The sequence below is a fragment of the Hydra vulgaris genome, chromosome 08 (assembly GCF_038396675.1).
Source record: "Hydra vulgaris chromosome 08, alternate assembly HydraT2T_AEP".
Classification (NCBI taxonomy): domain Eukaryota; kingdom Metazoa; phylum Cnidaria; class Hydrozoa; order Anthoathecata; family Hydridae; genus Hydra; species Hydra vulgaris.
In genome coordinates this window covers 57,750,974-57,771,526 of record NC_088927.1, presented here as the reverse complement: position 1 = coordinate 57,771,526, position 20,553 = coordinate 57,750,974, and the positions used below count along the sequence as shown (strand labels likewise).

Below are 20,553 nucleotides of genomic sequence, written 5' to 3'. Positions count from 1 at the left end.
TATTACAAATAACATCAATTGTATTATAAATAACAAATAACATCAATTGTATTAATTAACAATCAAATTGCAAAGTAATGGAAAGTATTGTAAGAGATTGTATAATGGACCATTTGATTACCAATGATTTGATTATAAACAAACGGCATGGTTTTGTAAATAACGTTTCAGATTGGAAATTGGTTTTAAGTGGCATTCCTCAAGGTTTGGTACCTTGTCCGCAATTGTTTATTATATTCATCAATGATATGGTTGTAAATTTACAAAATCAATGTGAACTTTATGCTGACGATACAAAAATAATTTCAATATTGCAAAATTGAGTCTGAGCAGAATAATTTACAAGGTGATTTCGATAAATTGTTGGATTGGTTAAGCAAATGGTTAATCAAGCTTAATGTAGATAAATGCAAAGTTATGGATATTGGACCAAATAATCCTCGATGCATCTATAAAATGGTAGACGGCAGTAATGATGATTAGACAAACATAACAACAACTGCTCTGGAAAGAGATTTAGGCATTTATATCTCAAATGATTTAAAATGGGAAAAAATATCAATATTTAAGTTGGTAAAGCAAACAAGAAGTTACCATTGATAAAGAGGTATTTCAGTTATTTGGATAAAGAAAGTACAAAATTATTTTTTACATTGTTAGTTCGTCCTCATTTAGAATATGGTGCTTCGATATGGAACCTTTATCTTGAAAAAGATATTGAGAAAATAGAAAAAGTACAACAAAGAGCAACAAGAAATCATCAATTAAAATGTTTAAGTTATCATGAAAGATTAGATGAATTAAAAATGACAACGTTAAGTGAAAGAAGATTAAAAGGTAACATGATTCAAATGTTTGAATTTAAAATTATATATATATATATATATATATATATATATATATATATATATATATATATATATATATATATATATATATATATATAATATATATACTTCAAACGTCAGAAACTTCAAGTCGAAGATAAAAGTTAGATAAGTGTTTTTTACTAATTTATTATTGCTCTGTTCTTTAAGAACATTGAGCACTCTATTTGTAAAATACACTAACATAACTTACATATATATATATATATATATATATATATATATATATATATATATATATATATATATATATATATATATATATATATATATATATATATATATATATATACATATATATATATATATATATGTATATATATTTATACATGTATATATATATATATATATATATATATATATATATATATATATATATATATATATATGTATATATATATATATATATATATATATATATATATGTATTTATATATATATATATATACAGTGGCGACAACATAAATAGCACACTTTCATGACCAGTTGGTTTTACTTTTTGATGCCAACTTTTTTGTATTTATAGCAATGTGTTTACCTTTTGGCGGTCATTTTAAATAGCACACATTTACTTTTTATTTAAAAAAAACTTAAATTCTTTTATTATATTAAAAGATAATCATTCTATTCAGTATTTAAAGAATATTCTCGTAATTCATTTGGCAAAAAAAAAAAAAAAATTATTATCTATCAACAATGGGGCCAGGTAAACATGGAACAGATGTCTTTCGAGGACAAGTACAGGCATTTTGAGATCTAGGATTGAACAATTCTGAAATAGCTCAACGATTGGGTTGTTCTCTTAAGAAAGTTATCAATACTATTAATTTATTTAACGATACTGGTTCATTAAGCAACAAAAAACGCAAGTCTCGCGAACGAAAGACAACCCCCAGAGAAGACTCAGCCATTGCCCGTATTTCTAAGCTGAATCCTTTTATTGGCGCACCAAAAATTTAAAGAACAATTTGCTCAAAATTTTAAATTTGATCTGTCTGTCAGCACTGTTAAAAGTCGCTTATGCTAAAATATGCTATTTGGAAGGGTTGCCCGAAAAAAACTATTGGTCTCAAAACGTAATCTCGTCAGCCTTTTGAAGTTTGCAAAACAGCAAGTACACAAAGATTTAAGTTTTTGTCAAAATGTACTTTGGACTGACGAGTCTAAGTTTAATCGCTTTGGATCCGACGGAAAACAATATGTTCGTTGTCCCCAAAACCAAGAACTCAGTCCTCGCTATACTTTTATGACCTTAAAACATGGTGGTGGCAATGTGATAGTTTGGGGCAGTTTTTCATGGTGTGGTGTGGGCTCGTTGCATACAATTCAAGGGACAATTGATCAATAGATGTACAAAGAAATACTTGAAAACGTCATGTTTCCATTTGCCGAGGAAAATCTCCCTTTGCTTTGGAAATTCCAACAAGACAACGACCTTAAGCACATAGCAAAAAGTGTTAAAATGCGGTTCAACGCTAAGAAGATTAATGTATTGGAGTGGCCCGCACAGTCACCAGACCTAAATCCGATAGAAAATATTTGGGAGGAAGTTGACAGAAACCGGTCAACTGCAACAAATTTAGACTGACTTTGGATTGAAATGAAGGCTGCTTGGAACGCCATTACGCCTGAATGATGCCAAAAATTGATCTCGTCAATGGGCTGTCGTTGTCAAGCAGTTATTGACTCAAAAGTATACCCCACTAAACCTTAATGTACCTCTAATAAAGTTTTCTAAACTATTTATACAAAGAACCTCCGTGACTTTGGTAGCAAAAGGACGAAATGATAGTTTTGTACAGGGTGTGCTATTTAAATTGCCACCTTATTCTGTACTTCTAAATCATTTATACGATTGTACTTTTTTTTAACGAAGTTACTCCCTTTTCTTACTCAGTGATGTTATCTTCTGAAAATAATATTTTATTTGGCTAAAAAAGTTTAGATCTCAAAAACTCAGATCTCTTGAAAATATATCATTACATATTGAACATCGATCTGTGCTATTTATTTTGTCGCCACTGTATATATATATATATATATATATATATATTATATATATATATATATATATATATATATATATATATATATATATATATATATATATATATATATATATATATATATATATATATAGATATATATATATATATATATATGTATATATATATATTTTTTTTTGTACTATATATTTTAGATTTGTTAATTAAAATAATCAATATAAAAGATTTAGGCCTTTACCGCGACGATGGTTTAATAGTAATGTCTAGAAAATCTGGTCCACAGCTCGATAAAATTAGAAAAGCTATGTTAAAAAGTTTTAAAAATATTGGCTTTCAAATGGAAATAAACATAAATTTTAAAATTGTGAATTTTCTTGATGTCACATTTAACCTCTCTGAAAATTCATATAAGCCTTTCAAAATCCAAACGATGAGTTATTGTATATTAATATTAATTCAAATTATCCACCCCAAATTCTAAAACAAATCCCGATTTCAATTAATAACAGATTAAACCAAAACTCCTCTAATGAAAATGTATTCAATTCCTCCAAACGAATATTTGAAGATGCCCTAAAAAAATGTGATTTTGAATATTTTGAACTAAAATTTGACCCTGAAAAAAAGTTTCCCCTAACATAGAAAAAGTGTTTTTAAAATTGGTCGATAAGCATTTCCCGCCCTCTAATAAATTACATAAAATTTTTAATCAAAATACAATTAAAGTTAGCTACAGTTGCACAAAAAGTATGGAAAGAATTATAAAAGTTCATAATAATGCTTTGTTAAACAAAAGAGAAATCCTAAATGAAAAAACTACAGAAAATTTTAATTGTAAACAAAAACACACCGATTGTCCAAAGAGTGGAATGTACCTGATAAACAATATATTGGCATACCAGAGGGTGAATGGAAAAAACGTTTTGCTAATCATAAGCAATCTTTCAAAAAAAAAAAGTATTCAAAAATACCATGCTGTCAAAATATTTATGGGAATTAAAAGAAAAAAAATATTGATGATTTTATACTGAATTGGTGCGTCCTTAAAACAGCGCCTGCATAAACAATATTTCAAAAAAATGCATACTACGCCTACAAGAAAAATTTGAAATAATTACACATGCAAATCAAGAATGCTTATTGAACAAAAAATCGAAATTAATTTCTAAATGTAGGCACAAAAATAAGTTTCTCCTAAAAACTATTAAAATAAATGAGTTCAAATAATATTTACATTAAATACCATTTATAAAAATTAAAAAATTAAAAAAAACAAATAAAAAAAGCATAAGTAATCATTTCTAAAGAATTTTTTTTATAATAGTGTCAGCAAATTTCACAAATGTGTGAAAATTTACAGTAGTTAAGAAATTTGCGACTTCCTGTAATTTAATTTTTGTATAAATTGAAGTTTTATTAATTTGATCATCCATTTCTGATGAATCTTTGTTGATGAAACACAGTGTAAAATGAAAGAAAATTTTTGTTAAGTGATTTTCCTCTAATATATAATTGCTCTGTTCTTTTAAGAACATTGAGCACTCTATTGTGTAGAATACATTATAAAGTTGTTTAAATATATACATATATATATATATATATATATATATATATATATATATATATATATATATATATATATATATATATATATATATATATATATATATATATATATATATATATGTATATATATGTATATATATATATATTATTTACATATTAAAAATAAAACAAATAATGCCTATTTAGATAATATATTATAATGGCTTTACAATCTTGAGCTTTAGTTGTTTATTTTAAAAAAAGGGATTGAAGCAGAGGCAGTTGTGTTATCTTGATGAGTAAAAGATGGTTGGTTATTTTGGCCAGCTGGTGTTTACGCTATAAAAGCTGCTTATAATAATTTTCCAATTGATGATTTCTGGAAAAAGCTTAGAGTTAAAAGAATTAAAGTAACTGGAGGTCATTTTCCATTACTCATTGCTATTGTAATTGTTTTATATGAATAAAAAAACTGTTATAGTTTTGTATTAATGGTGAAGTACTATATCAATTAAACTGTTTTACTTTTACTTTGGGATAAGTAATATTTTGAGTCTGTTTATTGCATTATTATAGCCTAGATATCTATCGTTTTCCGTTTACACTTATTTTACATTTTAGTGTTTTCATTTTTGTTTATTTTTATTTTCCTAAATAATCACTAATAAATAAAGAAGTATGCAAAGGATTTAATTTCACGACTATAGAGAATTTGAGTAATTATGCTTGTGAATAATTGTTTTTTTTTGGATTTTGTTTTTATATGGTAAGGAATAAAAAAAACTTAATTTAACCTACTGGCCCTAGCTGATTTTAGTTATAATGTCTACATTTTTTTGACTTGTAGTTAGGACTAAAAATCAAATTTGTTGGTTTAATTTTCAGTGCAAGTTTTTTTAGTAATGTTCTAATGCATGTATATATATAAATATATATATATATATATATATATATATATATATATATATATATATATATATATATATATATATATATATATAAATATATACAACCCTCGGAAATAGGAAAATTGAGGTCGGCATCAGCTCGGCAGAAAAAATTTAATACAAAGGTCTAACCATAAAAAAATGATATGATGTCAGTAATTTATAATATAAGTATATATATATATATATATATATATATATATATATATATATATATATATATATATATATATATAATATATATATATATATATATATATATATATATATATATATGTATATATATATATATACTTATATTGGTAAATATATATGTATTATATTGGTAAATATATATATGGTAAATATATATATATATATATATATATATATATATATAAACAGTTAACACCCAAATATTCGAACCTCGAAGGGGAATAAAAGTTTACTTTTAATTAACGAAAGTTTGAATATCTGAAAATGATCATTAAGTGACCTACTTCAAGTTACTTTCAAATTTTAATAAAAGTAGAAAGTAAAAAGGAAAAAGACACTTGGAATGAGATGCTTTTTAAGTTTTTTCCTTGTATAACAATAAATATTTTACAATTTATTGAAAAATTGTCTATTTTTTACATTTTTTTTGTGTTAAATGTGCTTTATTTATTATCAAGGAGATAAATAAATGTGCTTTGTTTATTATTTTAAATGTGCTTTGTTTATTATCAAGAAGAGTAAAAAATTGTTTCGAATAACCAAAATTTCTAATACCTGCAGGCTAGAATAACTGATGGTAAATCGTATTTTTGACACATAAACTAAGTTTTCAGAAAGAAAAACTCTTAACATACCACCATATTTTGATAGTTAAATGTAAATTACTAGAAATAATAAAAACCACAAGTGTCTGAATTTATATGCAAAGTACTTTTAGAATTAATAACTAAAAAATCTTGCGAAACACACATTTTTTATGTCAATGGATTTCGACTTTTTTTGAAAATTAAAACTCAAATATAATTCCAATAAGTATAATATAATTCAAATATAATTCCAAACATAATTCTATAAAATATATTCTATATAAGTATAATATAATTAAATATATTCTATATAAGTATAAATATATTCTATATTCAAATATATTCTATAAAAGTATAATATAATTCAAATATAATTCCAAATATAATTCCAAATATAATTCCAAATATAACTCAAATATAATTCCAAATATAATTCCAATAACCCTTGTGGCTCTAAAAATTAGATTTATTAAACTTTTTCGCAAAGCGTACTAGGATCAAAACGCGAACAAACATTTCAAAATGCAAAGAAACTTAATACAAGTTCAGAAAATATTATAAGGATCTATTCTCATTAGATTTTTGCTACCTTAAACGTTTGCCAGCTGGTGCAATTAAAAACAAGTTATAGAAAGAACAAAATATTCAAAAAGTTTACATCTCGATAATTTTTGAAAAAATGTTGAAAAAATGAAACTTGTTGAAAAAATGAAAATAAAATTAACATAGATGCAAATAATATCTATAATCATTATAACAAAGAAATTTGTAAATTTTCCATTAGTTCTGATTTAAATATAGAGTGCAGCATTGTTCATTTTAATACTGGAAAAAGCCATGATTTTAATGTTGTTTTCTGTTTCATTTAGTCATTTATTGTATATAATTTCTTTGCTTTAATGAATCTCAATTATTTAGTTTTTTGACTTTCTTGGACCTGCAAACTTTCAAATTTCATACTTCAGGTCAAGGAGTGCGAGGTTTGAAACAAAGTCTTTTAAGTTATCTGTAAAAAAGTACAATCATGAATCAAATTTTATATCAGTATGCATTAGCGATGTGGTTATTTTTCAAAAGTGTGGAATTTTGGAGTATATTAATTTTTAAGTTTTTTTTTCTTGATTATAAAAGAATTTAAAATTCAAAAGTTGCTTTTTTCCACTAGTTTGTTTTGAACGATTCAATTAACGCATTAAGATTTAAACAAAAATAAACAATTGAACTAATAGTTTGGATTATTTGATGGAGTAATGCTTTATTTTTTGGCTAGTTTATGTTACTTTATGATTGGTAAATTTTTACCAATTATGAAATTATGCTTGTGTGTTTTAATATATTTATAAATTAAAGTTTTGTTTTTACAAGCTTACCTCTTTATTTATTTTATTATCTTTTTTGCAGGTTGAAATTTTTTCATTTTTTTTTTATGAGTATATAAAGATTCCTTGGTGTAACCCTTATACAAGTAAAAATATAAAAACAAGTAAATTTAAAAAGATTAAAAACCATTTTAAACAAATTTTTTAGAGTTGAAATTTAGGCTTTCATAAAAATTATGGATTAAAATTTATTCATCAACAATTTTGTAAATATGTATTAATTTTGTTTGGTCGCAACTTTTAAAAATATTTTTATATAAAAAAAATCATTTTAACATTCAATATTTAGAGAGCTCGCTATAATTTCTCTGACCTTGTCAAAATTATTTTGTTTAAGCATTTACTATCATGTGCTTCATACGAAGGAAGTTTATCAACCCTGAGCGTATTAAGAATCTTTAAATTCTTTCGTTTATTTAATTTCACTTTTTGTCAAAGAAAGCTATCGACTAATAAAAATATAAACATGGAATAATCAGGTTTTGAAATGTCAATTTTAAACTAAGCGATCAAAAAAAAACTTTAATTGTATTCAGCTCTTAAGTGAGTTTGTATTGAAAACTGAGAAACTTAAATGGCTGTTGTTATAGATTTTCGAGTTTTTTGTCCGCATTTTAATCCCAGAATTCTCATTTAATATTTGTGGGATGAATGCTAAACGGTACCCAATAGAATGTAATGCCGAATTATCTAAACGTAACTTTACATTCAAATCTATTGTTTCAACTTGTATTCGTTGTTCTGTACAAACAATTGAATTTGTTTAGTTTCTGGTAATTCTATAATGTTGAGATTAAGATATTTAAGTTGATACACCCTCATGCATTGATTTTAATGTTGGGATAACAATAAACTTCAATTAAAATGTTTTATTCAGAATGTTTAATTCAGAATTTAAATGTTTTAATTAGTAGAATGTTTTAAAATGTAGAAATTAACATGTTTAAATGTTTTAAAATGTAGAAACTAAATTGTTTTATTCAAAAATGTTTTATTCAGAAAAACGTATTCAATTGATATATAGTTTTGATTAAGTATTTTTTACTTCATGTATTTTTTCAACACTCACTTATACATCATGGTTTTCACCCAACCACGAGTATTATGAGTTTACCAATACTACGTTGTGCAACAAATGAGCTCAGGTGTCAGGAGTTATGTTAGAAATTATGACTTTGTTACTTATAACCGATATATATTTAACGGGTTGGGTGGAAATATTTCTTCTATGACAACGATCTACACTTTGATCATTGAATGTATAAATGCCCGTGTGTTAAAAGTTTTTTTTTAGCTTTATGATATAGATATTCATTAATTTAAAAAATTTCCCAACAACATCTCTTTAATTTCCTTTTTTTTTTTGATTTCTTTGTTTCCAATCGCATGCTTCTTTTTCCCAACCATGTTTCGTTGCTCCAAACATAGGAACTTCTGCCAATCGTTAAACGTGCATATCATTCGATGACAAACTTATTAAATAAACTTGCTTTTTTTTTGCACCATTGAAATAAATTTTAGTTTTTAAGAATGCTGTGGTTATCATAAAAAGTCACCAACTTGTTTTTAACTCAATTATTTCTTTTCTATAAAGTAATTATGGAAAGACTCTCTTTTTTCCATCCGTTTAGAGTTTGAGTTAAAACAAAATTGGCAGCAATTGCACTACAAGAATAAGCAACATCGTGTATCCAACTAAATGAATTTTTAAATATTATTTGACGTTGAATTATTAATACAACGGCAGAAAAACAGTAGATAACAGTTGCAACTCTTGCAACACCATTTGAAACGTTTCATGGAATTAAGAGCAGTAGTCGTATAGATTTTTTAGTTTGAAAGCCAATAGGTTTAAACTTGCGCTAAATAGGTTTAAATTAATTGACGAGAACTTTCCATATTTGTACACCGTAAATAAAATTTTTAGTTTGCGGAACCATTTTATTGTCTAACTCTATATTCAATCAGGTGGTATGCGAAAAAACATGCAACTTAAAACAGCCTATTGCACTTCTTTTAAAATTGCACTTAGATTAAATTGCTTCACCAGTAGTTTAACACATTTGTGTAAAAAGATTTTCATTTTTTAAGTTTCATAAATACTGCAAAATTATATCACAATTAACAAACATATAAATGTCTTTATCTTTTCTTCAACACGTATACCCCTTACAATTTTTATTTAAGTTAGAGATATCCAATATTTTAGTTTTTTTGACCCCTCTTGCAAATTAACAATTATCATGCCTCTAACAATGTAATTTTTGATAAATTGTTGAGATACTTTAATAAAATTTACTTAAAATAACTGATGACTTTACTTAAAATAACTGACTTTTCTATCTTATCTCGAGGACCGCGGTTATGGAATTCGATCCTTAAATTAAAAATAAAAAATATGATGTCATCAAATCTCTTTAAAGCAGCAGCCAAACAGCACCTATTTAACTCAAATGACGTCAACATACTCTCTTATTTTTAAAAATCAAATTAATCATAACTAACTAAAACAAATTTATCTCTTTTAAATGACCACAAACGATTATTATATCATAATACAAATAGTTTTTTAATTCTTTTTTATACTCATCTATCAAATCGTTACGTACAAGGCTTTGTTTACGTACAAGGCTTTGTTTTTGGTTTATTTCTACTTATGAATTTTTAATATCACGTTAATCTCACGTGAAACTTATTGCAAAGTTACAAATGAATGAGACCTAATAGATAAGACTGCAGTCTTCTACTTGCTTCTGTCATTAATTTAATTTTTTTTAATCTTATTTATAAGTGTATACATATAATTATACTTGTATTTATAAATGTATTTAAGTAAATTATATGTAAAATTAATAGTGACAAAATAAATTACAAAAAAAAATAATGAAGTATTAATGAAAAAACTAAAATCAGATACAGCTTGCTCATGTTTTTGTAGTTTACAAGTCTAGACAATATATATTGAAGAGAAAAGGTATCGCCAAATTAAAATATTATGTACCAGATAGCTACTTATTATATTTATGTATAAAAAATCTGGTTGAAAAAAAATCTTTTATTTCAGAAGATATTGTTTATTGAATAAATTTTGGTTAAAAAAGTAATTTTTTGGCATTCTGTCTATAGCTTGATTAACTAAGACTTATCTTGAAAAGTATTTTAATGAGAAATTTTAAATTACAGTATTATTCCACAAACACCACTTTTTAGATTCAATGGTGTGTCAATATTAATGCCAGTTTTGGTATTCTTTCATTTGTTATGAAAAACTTTCAAATAAAAAATCTATTAAAGAAAAATTCTTACCTTTTTTTTTCTTAACTGAAATCGAGTTAATGAATCAATAGAATATTCTCTGCAATGTTGTAATAATGAAATAATATTAAACTGTGTTTTATTTCTTTAATGTTTTAAACGTCAATCCTTTAGCCTCAATATAAAAATACTCTCTTAAATTGAAATAAGAGCTATCAAACGCATTCAACCATTAAATATTTATCTTAGCTGTTGTAGTTTTATAATGTTGTTTGTTATAATGTTGATTTACTTTGATGTACAAAGAATGATAAAACACTTTAATATTTTGTGCTCGGGTAATTTTTACTTATTGCACACATAAATACTTGACGTTTTATTTATAATTTAAACTATCAAATAATGTAAAAAGTTCTATTATAACCCTATTATGGCAGAAAAAAAATCTAAAAAACAAGACTTTTAAATAATCTTTAAATTTTTTAAGTTATTATAAGTAACTTATAAAATATGCTACAGTACTGAAATGCAGATTGATAAAGAAATATCTTTCTCTTTTCTTGAAAGTATACTTTTTTTGTTTACAAAGGTAAGAAGCTTTTTCTATGCTAGAGATATTCGTGAAAAACATCAGATCAACAAGCGACAAACACGCAAATCTTCTATAAGAACAGAGATCTTAAAAGCAATGTGCAGCAACGTATTGCTCCTTAACTCTGGTCTTTAGAGTTTCTGCGCGGAAAAATACAAATTAATATTTTTATAGCTACAAATTTAATAAAAGTATTATGGCTAAAACAATTTAATTCTTTTTATATAAATATGTTGCAAGTTATATGTTGAATGAAAAAGATATTATTAGCTTTCAAATAGTTGCGTGTTTTATATATAACTACGTACAAGTGAGGCAGGTTGACATCCTGTCACCTATTTATAAATTATAAACCGTCCTACCACCTTTTATATATCTTCTAATACAATAACAATTGAGCATATATATATATATATATATATATATATATATATATATAAATATATATATATATAAATATATATATATATATATAAATATAGATATATAAATATATATATATATATATATATATATTTTTTTTTTTTTTTTTTAAAATAAATATTAAGGTTAAGTCTTAAAAGTAAATTCAACAAATTTAGGGACAATAATTAAGTTTTAGCCTGCATATTGATCCAAAATTTATATATATATATATATATATATATATATATATATATATATATATATATATATATATATATATATATATATATATATATATATATATATATATATATATGTATATATATATATATATATATGTATATATATATATATATATATATATATATATATATATATATATATATATATATATATATATATATATATATATATATATATATATATATATATATATATATATATATATATATATATATATATATATATAGATATATGGCTAGCTCCACGATGGAAGAGTTTTTGTGTTCAAAAACTTCCTTTTTTCAAAAAACGTTTTTTTTTAATTTTAGTTTAAATACCTTAAAATTATTATTAAAATAAATTTTGAGTAGAAAATATTTAAACCGAGTAGATAAATTTGATAAATGTTAGCAGCTGTTTTTTTTTATTATTCGAAGAAGTGAGTAAAACTTGAGGACAAGCTATTGCAACAATTTAAGCAAAACATATCCATTTTTTGTTCAGAAAGAGTCTTTGAGATTATATATATCTCTTGAGTAAAAAAGCTTTTACTCTTTAAAAATAATTCAAGTTTTTTTTGTCACAAACACATTTACAAAAATTAGGTTGCGTCACTAAACTAAAAGCTAAAAATGTTTAATTTTCACAATGAAATTAGACTTTAAGGCAAGGTTTTTTTTGGAAATTCTATTTTTTAATGTAATTTTTCCATCACTATTCAAAAAAAGTTGGTTAAAAATTATAAGAATTATATTACCTTATAGTTATAGTCACTGTTGAGTCACTGAACCCATCAACGGGATAATTAGCGTTTTATAAAATAGCTTGGTAATGAAGTCAAAATATCATTCAAGTGTTCAGATTTCGTTCTGGGTTTTGGTCGCTATTAAGGACTATTAGTTATTATTTGTAAATTATTGGATTTATGTCGACATTTTCTTATAAAGTTGTAAATTTTTAAATAATGGAATCAAAATTAGAAGTAAGAAAACTAGCTTATGCAGAATACCAAGCTAATTATGTTTCTCGGAATGCTGATAAAAAAAAAGAAATGTTCAGAGTTAGATCTTAGAGATATTGAGAAAATTGAAACCCAATCCTAATAATAAAGCAGCTTACACTGCTAAAGCAAAATTAGAAGTAAAAAGTTGCGCTCTAAAAAAAAAACTTTTAAATCAATCTTAAAGACTTAGCTCATCTTTTAAAAACGTATTTTAAACATTAAAACATTTAAAAAAGTACTTCCAAATTCAAAGAAAAAACAAGCTGAAGTTCTTTCTATTCTTTCAAATAGTTCCGCTTGTAAAGAAAATTCGGGTTTAACTTCAGCATGTTCAAAGGTGCATGGTCTTTCTGAAAGTGATGTTTTAGCAGGCGTAAACTTTTATAATGAAGATGAAATTTCCAAATATCACCAAATAAAAAAGATGTCACTATAATTCAATTACCTGACGGAAATACAAACAATATTCCGATACGTCATTTATATTATGTACTAAAAGAAGCTTTCGAGTTATTCAAGGAAAAGCATCAGCACATAAAAATTGGACTCAACAAATTTTACGACCTTTGTCCACGCAATGTGAAATTTGTTACAAAATTTCCGCAAAATGCATGTGTTTGTAATTTGCATAAAAATATACGATTTGCCTTAGATGCATTAAGAAAATCAATTCAAGCGTCTTCAATCAAAATTAAATCTGAAATGATAATTAACTGTGTTTGTGAACCGTACACATACGATTGCCCTTATGACAAATGCGTTGCATGCAAAAGAATGAAACAGTCGATAAACTCTTGCAAACTGTTAACACATTTGGTTTTGATGTATCCTGGACCAAATGGAGAAATCCTAATACTAAAACATATGCAAACATGGAAAAAATTTCAATAAAGTCTACTGTAACAGAACTCATCCAACACATTTAAGCGATGCGTGATAAGTTCGTTAAACACACATTTGTAAAGGAAAACCAATTACAAATTTTTAAGAAACTGAAGGAAGTATCGATGAGTATTAATTTTGAAATTGCGATAATCCAAGTTGACTGGGCTGAAAACGCTAGGTGTTTCTATCAAAATAAACGGCAAGCGGCTCATTTTGGTAAAAATCGATCAACTTCAAAAACGCTTTTCCTTTGTTTGTGAAAACAATTTTGCTATATGGGGGTTGAAGCAAATTACATTTCAAGTTCTAATTTGCTTTTTCGTATTCTTTTTTTCAGGGTCAAATTTTGGTTCAAAGTTTTCAAAACCACTTTTTTTAATGGCATCTTCATACATCGTTTGGAGGAACTGAATACATTTTCATTAGAGGAGTTTTGGTTTAGCCTGTTATTAATTGAAATCAGGATATGTTTGAAAATTGTTATGTTTGGATGAGTTAATATTAATATACAATAATTTATCCTTTGGTTTTTTGAAAGGCTTATATGAACTTTCAGATTGATTAAATGTGACATCAAGAAAATTAACAATTTTTAAGTTCATGTTTATTTCGATTTGAAAACCAATATTTTAAAAAATTTTTACAACAACTTTCCTAACTTTATCGAGCTATGGATCAGGTTTTTTACGCATTACCATCGTCGCAATAATGGCCTAAATCATTTATATTGATTATTTTACTTAATAAATTTAATATATGTAGTCCAACAAATTCACAAATTTCTGCTCCGTCATAACTGCCCATTGTTACATCAAAGCAGTCATATATGTTTTTCTTTTTTGTTACATCAAAGCAGTCATTTTTGTTTTTCTTTTAAGTTTCCTTATTAAAATAAAGTAAGGCTTTTCTGCAGTTATTGTGGGGTAAAAATCATAAAAGTCAAGTTAAGTAAATGTACAGTCATTTTTATTTTCAATTATGGAGAACCAATTTAAAGCACTATTGGCATTTTTCCACTGTAGCAAATTTAATTTATTTCTAAGAATATTATTAATTTTATCTAATTTAATTTTGCTTACATGTTTAAAAAATTGATTACTCATATGTCCAAAAAGTTGATACTTCTGCTATTTAAAAAAGCAGAAATAATCAATTCAAAAGAAATCTTTTTGTAATAGTGTCAACATATTCCACAAATGTGTGAAAATTTACAGTAGTTAAGACATTTGCGACTCCCTGTAATTTAATCTTTGGTATAAATTGAAGTTTTATTAATTTAATCGTTCATTTCTGATGAGACTTTAATAATGAAACACAGTGTTAAAGGAAAAAAAAATTTATTAAATGATTTTCTACAAATTTATAACTGCTCCGCTCTTTTAAGATTATTGAGCACTCTATTTTGTAGAATACATTTAAAAAGTGTTTAAATATACATTAGGCTTCTTATTAACACTTGTTGAGCAGTTTTATTTGTATTTTAAAGTTCTGTGTAAATATGGAAACTTATAATTTCACTTTCTCGTTGAAAATTATACCTTTGAAAAAGTTATACTAGTTCTTAAATTGAAAAAGTTGAGCATTTTATAAAAGAATTCGTTGGAAAGATGTATAGATGATGTATTTGATAAGTTTCAAGATAATGATAATTATGGATTTAAAACAAAAAATACACTACCTTTTGTACTTGATTTGGAAATTTCTGAAAATGACCTATTGCATTTAACTAAAAAAAAAAAGATTCGCCCTATAAAAAACGAATTACAAATAGAATTAAAGATGTTAAAAAAATTAAATCGAACTCTAATATTTTGGTTTTTGCTGATAAAACAAATAACATTTATCAACTTACAACAGAAAACTATGAAAAAACGTTACGCGACAATGTTACTAGTTCTTACAAGAAAGCCCATTAAAATATGGAAAATACAATTAATTTAGAAGCGCAAAGTATTGCTACAAAAATAAACCTTGATGACAGAATCGAATCAAGTACCCCTGGCCAAGCCTTCCTTAAACTAAAAGACCATAAACCAAATTTTCAAAACAAACTTCTTTGTAGGTTATTGTTTACCTCAAAAAGTGAGACTGGACGTGTAAGAAAAATTTAGTTTGGACAAAATTAATAAGAAAATAATAAATAAAATTTTGAAAATTTTGAAAATTTTGAACTAAAATTTGACCCTGAAAAAAGAATATAAAAAAGCGAAACAGAACTAGAAATGTAATTTGGTTCAACCTCCCACCCCCCCAACCCCCTATATAGCAAAAATGTTTTCACTAACATAGGAAAACTGTTTTAAAAAATCGCTGATAAGCATTTCCCGCCCTGTAATAAATTACATAAAATTTTTTTATCAATATACAATTAGTTCACTAACTAAATTTAACTACACTTGCACAAAAAATATGAAAAAAAATATAAAAGGTTACACTAATGCTTTGTTAAGAAAAAAAAAATCCTAAATGAAAAAACTGCAATACTATGTCTAAATCAATGCATACTATGTCTAAATCAAAAATTTAAAATAATTGCGCATGCAAACTAAGAATTTTTATCTAACAACACCTGGGAATTGATTTCTAAATGAAAGCACAAAAATAACTTTCTCCTAAAAAACTATAAAAATAAGTCACCCCTTTTAAATTTTTTTTTTTTAAAAAAGTTACCATGAGCGAGATCTCGTTCTCGTTTCTCGTGAGAAATGGGACTTCTCGTGAGAAACGAGAAATAGAAAATTCTCGCGAGAAGTAGAACGAGACTTAAATATTATATTATTTTCCAAATTAAAAATTATCATAATTTACAAAATGCTTAATAATTTGTTTTTTTAGTTAATATTTTGAATCCGTGATTTTAATAAATCTAATTAAAAATTTAATTTTTTTTTGACAAAAACAAATTAAATTTTTAATTTTATTTTTTAATAAGATTTAAAAAAAAAAACTAATTAAAAAATTTTAATTAGATTTTATATTTTTAATTAGATTTTAAATACAAAAACTTTTTGTACAAAATGGTGCACTTTCGACTTAATTTCATTAGTTTACCAGTGGAATTCAACTTGACAAATATTGTTCATATTGAAATGAAATATTTTTGCCTCTTTTCAACGATCAAAAATGTCACCAAGAAAAGACAAAATCTGGAGATATTTTCAAAAAACAAGTGACGGTGCTGAATGCAAGGCGTGCAAAAAGTCTTTGAAAACAAAAGATGGAAACACAAGCGGACATCATCGTCACCTCGAAAAAAAACACAGCCAAGATAACGTTGAATATTCTGAAAAAATTGACGACTCACTTCTTCCTCCTCCTAAGAAGAAACAACGAATCATCGTCGAAATGCTTGAAACAAAGTCCAAATATGACTAAGACAATTCCATTCAAAAACAGTTTGACTCTGCAATGCTGGAATACTTTTGCACTGATCTGGCATCCTTTTCAGCAGTCGAAGAAAGAGGTTTCAAGAAATTGTTTGACATTGCACACCCTAAACTGAGCCTTCATCACAGAATAACATATTTAAGAAAGCTTTCAATTCAGTCAAGAGAAGTTCAAGCTGGAATGAAGAGCATAATAACGGAGATTACCCCAAATCTAAAAAATGCTGCATTTATATCTGACTTTTGGACTTCTAAAGCTCAGGACAGCTACATCTCTTGAACTTTTCATGCTATTGACAAAAATTGGAGACTACATCACTGGACACCCTATGTCCAACAGTTCCCAGGCAGACACACAGGTATCTTAATTGAAGGAAAGTTGGATTCTTTCTTAGAAGAACTAAATTTGCTTGTTGATTTGCCAATGTACTGCGTGAACAACCAGGCAAGAAACATGAAATTCGCAGTCAAATTGTCAAAGCGCCTTAACCAATACTTGTGCAACAATCATATTTTGCAATGTGCAGTTCGAGATTCATTTGGAATGACTGCTGGAATGGATGATGCGTTGCAAACATGCAGTGATTTGGCTTCTTTAACTCATCAACAGTTGCAGCTGAGTTGCTTGAATCAGAATCAGACGCTCAAGGAATCAATTTTAGACAGCTACGCCAATCTGTTGACACAAGATGGAATAGTGAACTGGATTGCATGGCTTCTGTCCTACATCTAAAGATTGCAATTATCAGCTTATGTGCAAATGAAGATATTTTTTCTTCAAAGACCATCAGTGCATCACAGTAGAAATCAATCGAGGGAGCAGTAGAAATTTTGGCACCACTTTAAGAAGCTACAGAAACGTGGTTGGCTGAGTCTAATCCAACAGTTAACACTGTCGCCGATTCAATTTATTTAATCCATGACAAAATTGATCAATTAATTGAGACGGATGGAAAAAATGGCTACGGTGTCTTGTATGCAAAAAACTTGAAAAGCTGCATTGAGAAAAGATTTCCTCTTTGTTACACTGGAAACTTATTGAGTACTGCAGTAAACTACTTAAATCCGGCTTTAAAGGGACTTCACTTGAAGTTCTTCTAAAACTTGCAAACAACAAAAGAATGGTTAGCTACACAGGTTAAAGATAATGTTGAGTGCCAACCTGTTGCCAGAGTCCATTCAGCAGATTTGTCCCCTAATTCAAAACTGAAGCGCAAGTTAAACGTCAGACTTGAAACACAAGAGCCAACATCTGAACTGAATCCTATTTTGAGCGAAATGTGCCAGTATGAATATCTCCCTGATGCCAAAAAAGACTTTCCGATTCTTGTTTGGTGGAAATTGCATTCAAATACATTGCCAGATCTCTCTTTATTAGCTCGATAAATTTTAGCTATTCCAGCAAGTTGAACTAAATTAGAGAGAGTTTTTATCTCAGGTGGAAATGTCGTCCTATCATCCAGACACAACTTTTACCCAGAAAAAGTAGAACAAATCATCTTAATCAGAGAAAACATTGTTTTGTTGGAAAAGTTTGGCAAAAAAATTCTGAATTAATATTTGGAAAAGTTGTTTACATTTGACAAATGTCATTTGTGTCTATTTGTCAAAACCATGTTTACATTTTTTTTTTTGCTTGGATTTTAATAAATTTGTTTTCAAAAATTTTTTAATTTCTCGTCTCGTCTCGTTTTCGGTCTCACGAGAAGTACTAACTTCTCGTCTCGGTCTCGTCTTGGTTTGAAAAATCCTAGTCTCGCTCATAGTTATTTATTTACTACACAACAACAGCTAACAGATGCTATCAAAGGTTTTTACTACTTTTATATGTTTTATTAAGTACTTAGATTAAAGTTGGGGTTGGGGGGCAGCAGAATTTTGTATATTAAGTAGAAAGTAGTATTAGGCAAGTACACATATCTACTAATGGGTTTAGAGTGTTGACTATTAATATCTATGTATAAAATAAATTTTTTATGTCAAAATTATAATACTTATCTTAAATGGCAATTTCACTTAAACCTTCTGAATAAAGTTTTCTTTTAACAAAGTTGTTGAATGTTTGACAAAATCAGTAAACGTATTTTTTTCAGTAGCTGATCTATGTTTTAATGGGCATACCTTATTTTGCACTGTGTTTCCAAACATACATCATATATACTTTTAATCCGTCATTATGTTTTAGGTTATGTGCCTAAATCAGTGTTTTGGGATTCTATTGAGCCAAAACTTTTAGTATATGAGACAGTTCGAATGAGTTCTATTAGCCAAGAAAAAACAAGTATTGAAAAAGATCTTTATGATAATGTATTTTTTAGAATTTGTTATTCGCCTCCTTAAGATATTGTTTTAATCTTTAGGATTTGTTTTTATTATATTTTCTCCTTTTTATCTATTTTATTTTTATTTTCTAATTCTTTTGATGTTTTTCAAAAATATTAAAATGTTTATTAAATTTACTAAGAAACTATTATAGATAAAAAAATTGTTATACTTTTATGAAAATAATTTTTAATAACTTTTTGACTTTAGAATTCATTAATTGTTACAATGTTTAGCTGTCCTGATTATGGCTTCGTTGTCCAAGATCATTTTAAAATAGATCCTAGTTATACTGGTTGCTTTTAATTAAATTTTTTTTGAATTTTATAACTTTATATAGAACTTAAAGTTTCATGACTTTTAGCAATCATCAGCCATATTATTCAAAAATAAGAAATAATAACTACAAGTTTATAAACTTGTATTTTTTATTGCAATAAAAAATAATTTTTAAGTCAAATTTATAAGCCTGCAAGATCTGCAGTTATTTGAACTTCAGATCCACTGGCGTATGATGTTGAAAATGTTTTTAAAAGTTTTAATCTAAGCCTTCACTATCCGTTTGTAATTTTTGTTGGAGCAGGATCTAGAACTGTTTTTAGTTTTTCACAAGTTCAATAGCTAATTTTTGTGTGGATAGGCCATTGATTATTTATGTTGACAGAAAACATTTTCCAGCCATACCTGGTGAATCAGAAAAAAAAGTTACCAATATTGTTTTGGGAAAAGAGGTAGAAAAACTTCTTGCTATACGAAAAAATGCTAAAAGGGCAGGAAATCTAGTTACACAGACTAACTGTTTTGTTAAAGTAGCTATAAAGTATATTATACAAAGTTGTTGCCCTGAGGATGGAGTTTCACCTACATTAGTCCACTACTTAATTTTAATTGGATCTTACAACACCATGATTTTTATTATCTTTTTAACATATTTAAA

The 20,553-nt window shown here is 26.1% G+C and overlaps 1 protein-coding gene across 1 annotated transcript in view; it reads right to left on the bottom strand.

The window, feature by feature from the left end:
* The window catches only part of LOC136084011 (TNF receptor-associated factor 3-like), a 78,802-nt gene extending 67,796 nt beyond the window's left edge, over positions 1-11,006 (bottom strand). The window contains exon 1 of the mRNA XM_065804005.1: positions 10,853-11,006. The gene's annotated coding sequence lies outside the window, so the exon portion shown is untranslated. The remainder of the gene's footprint in view (positions 1-10,852) is intronic.
* Positions 11,007-20,553: the final 9,547 nt, after the last annotated feature.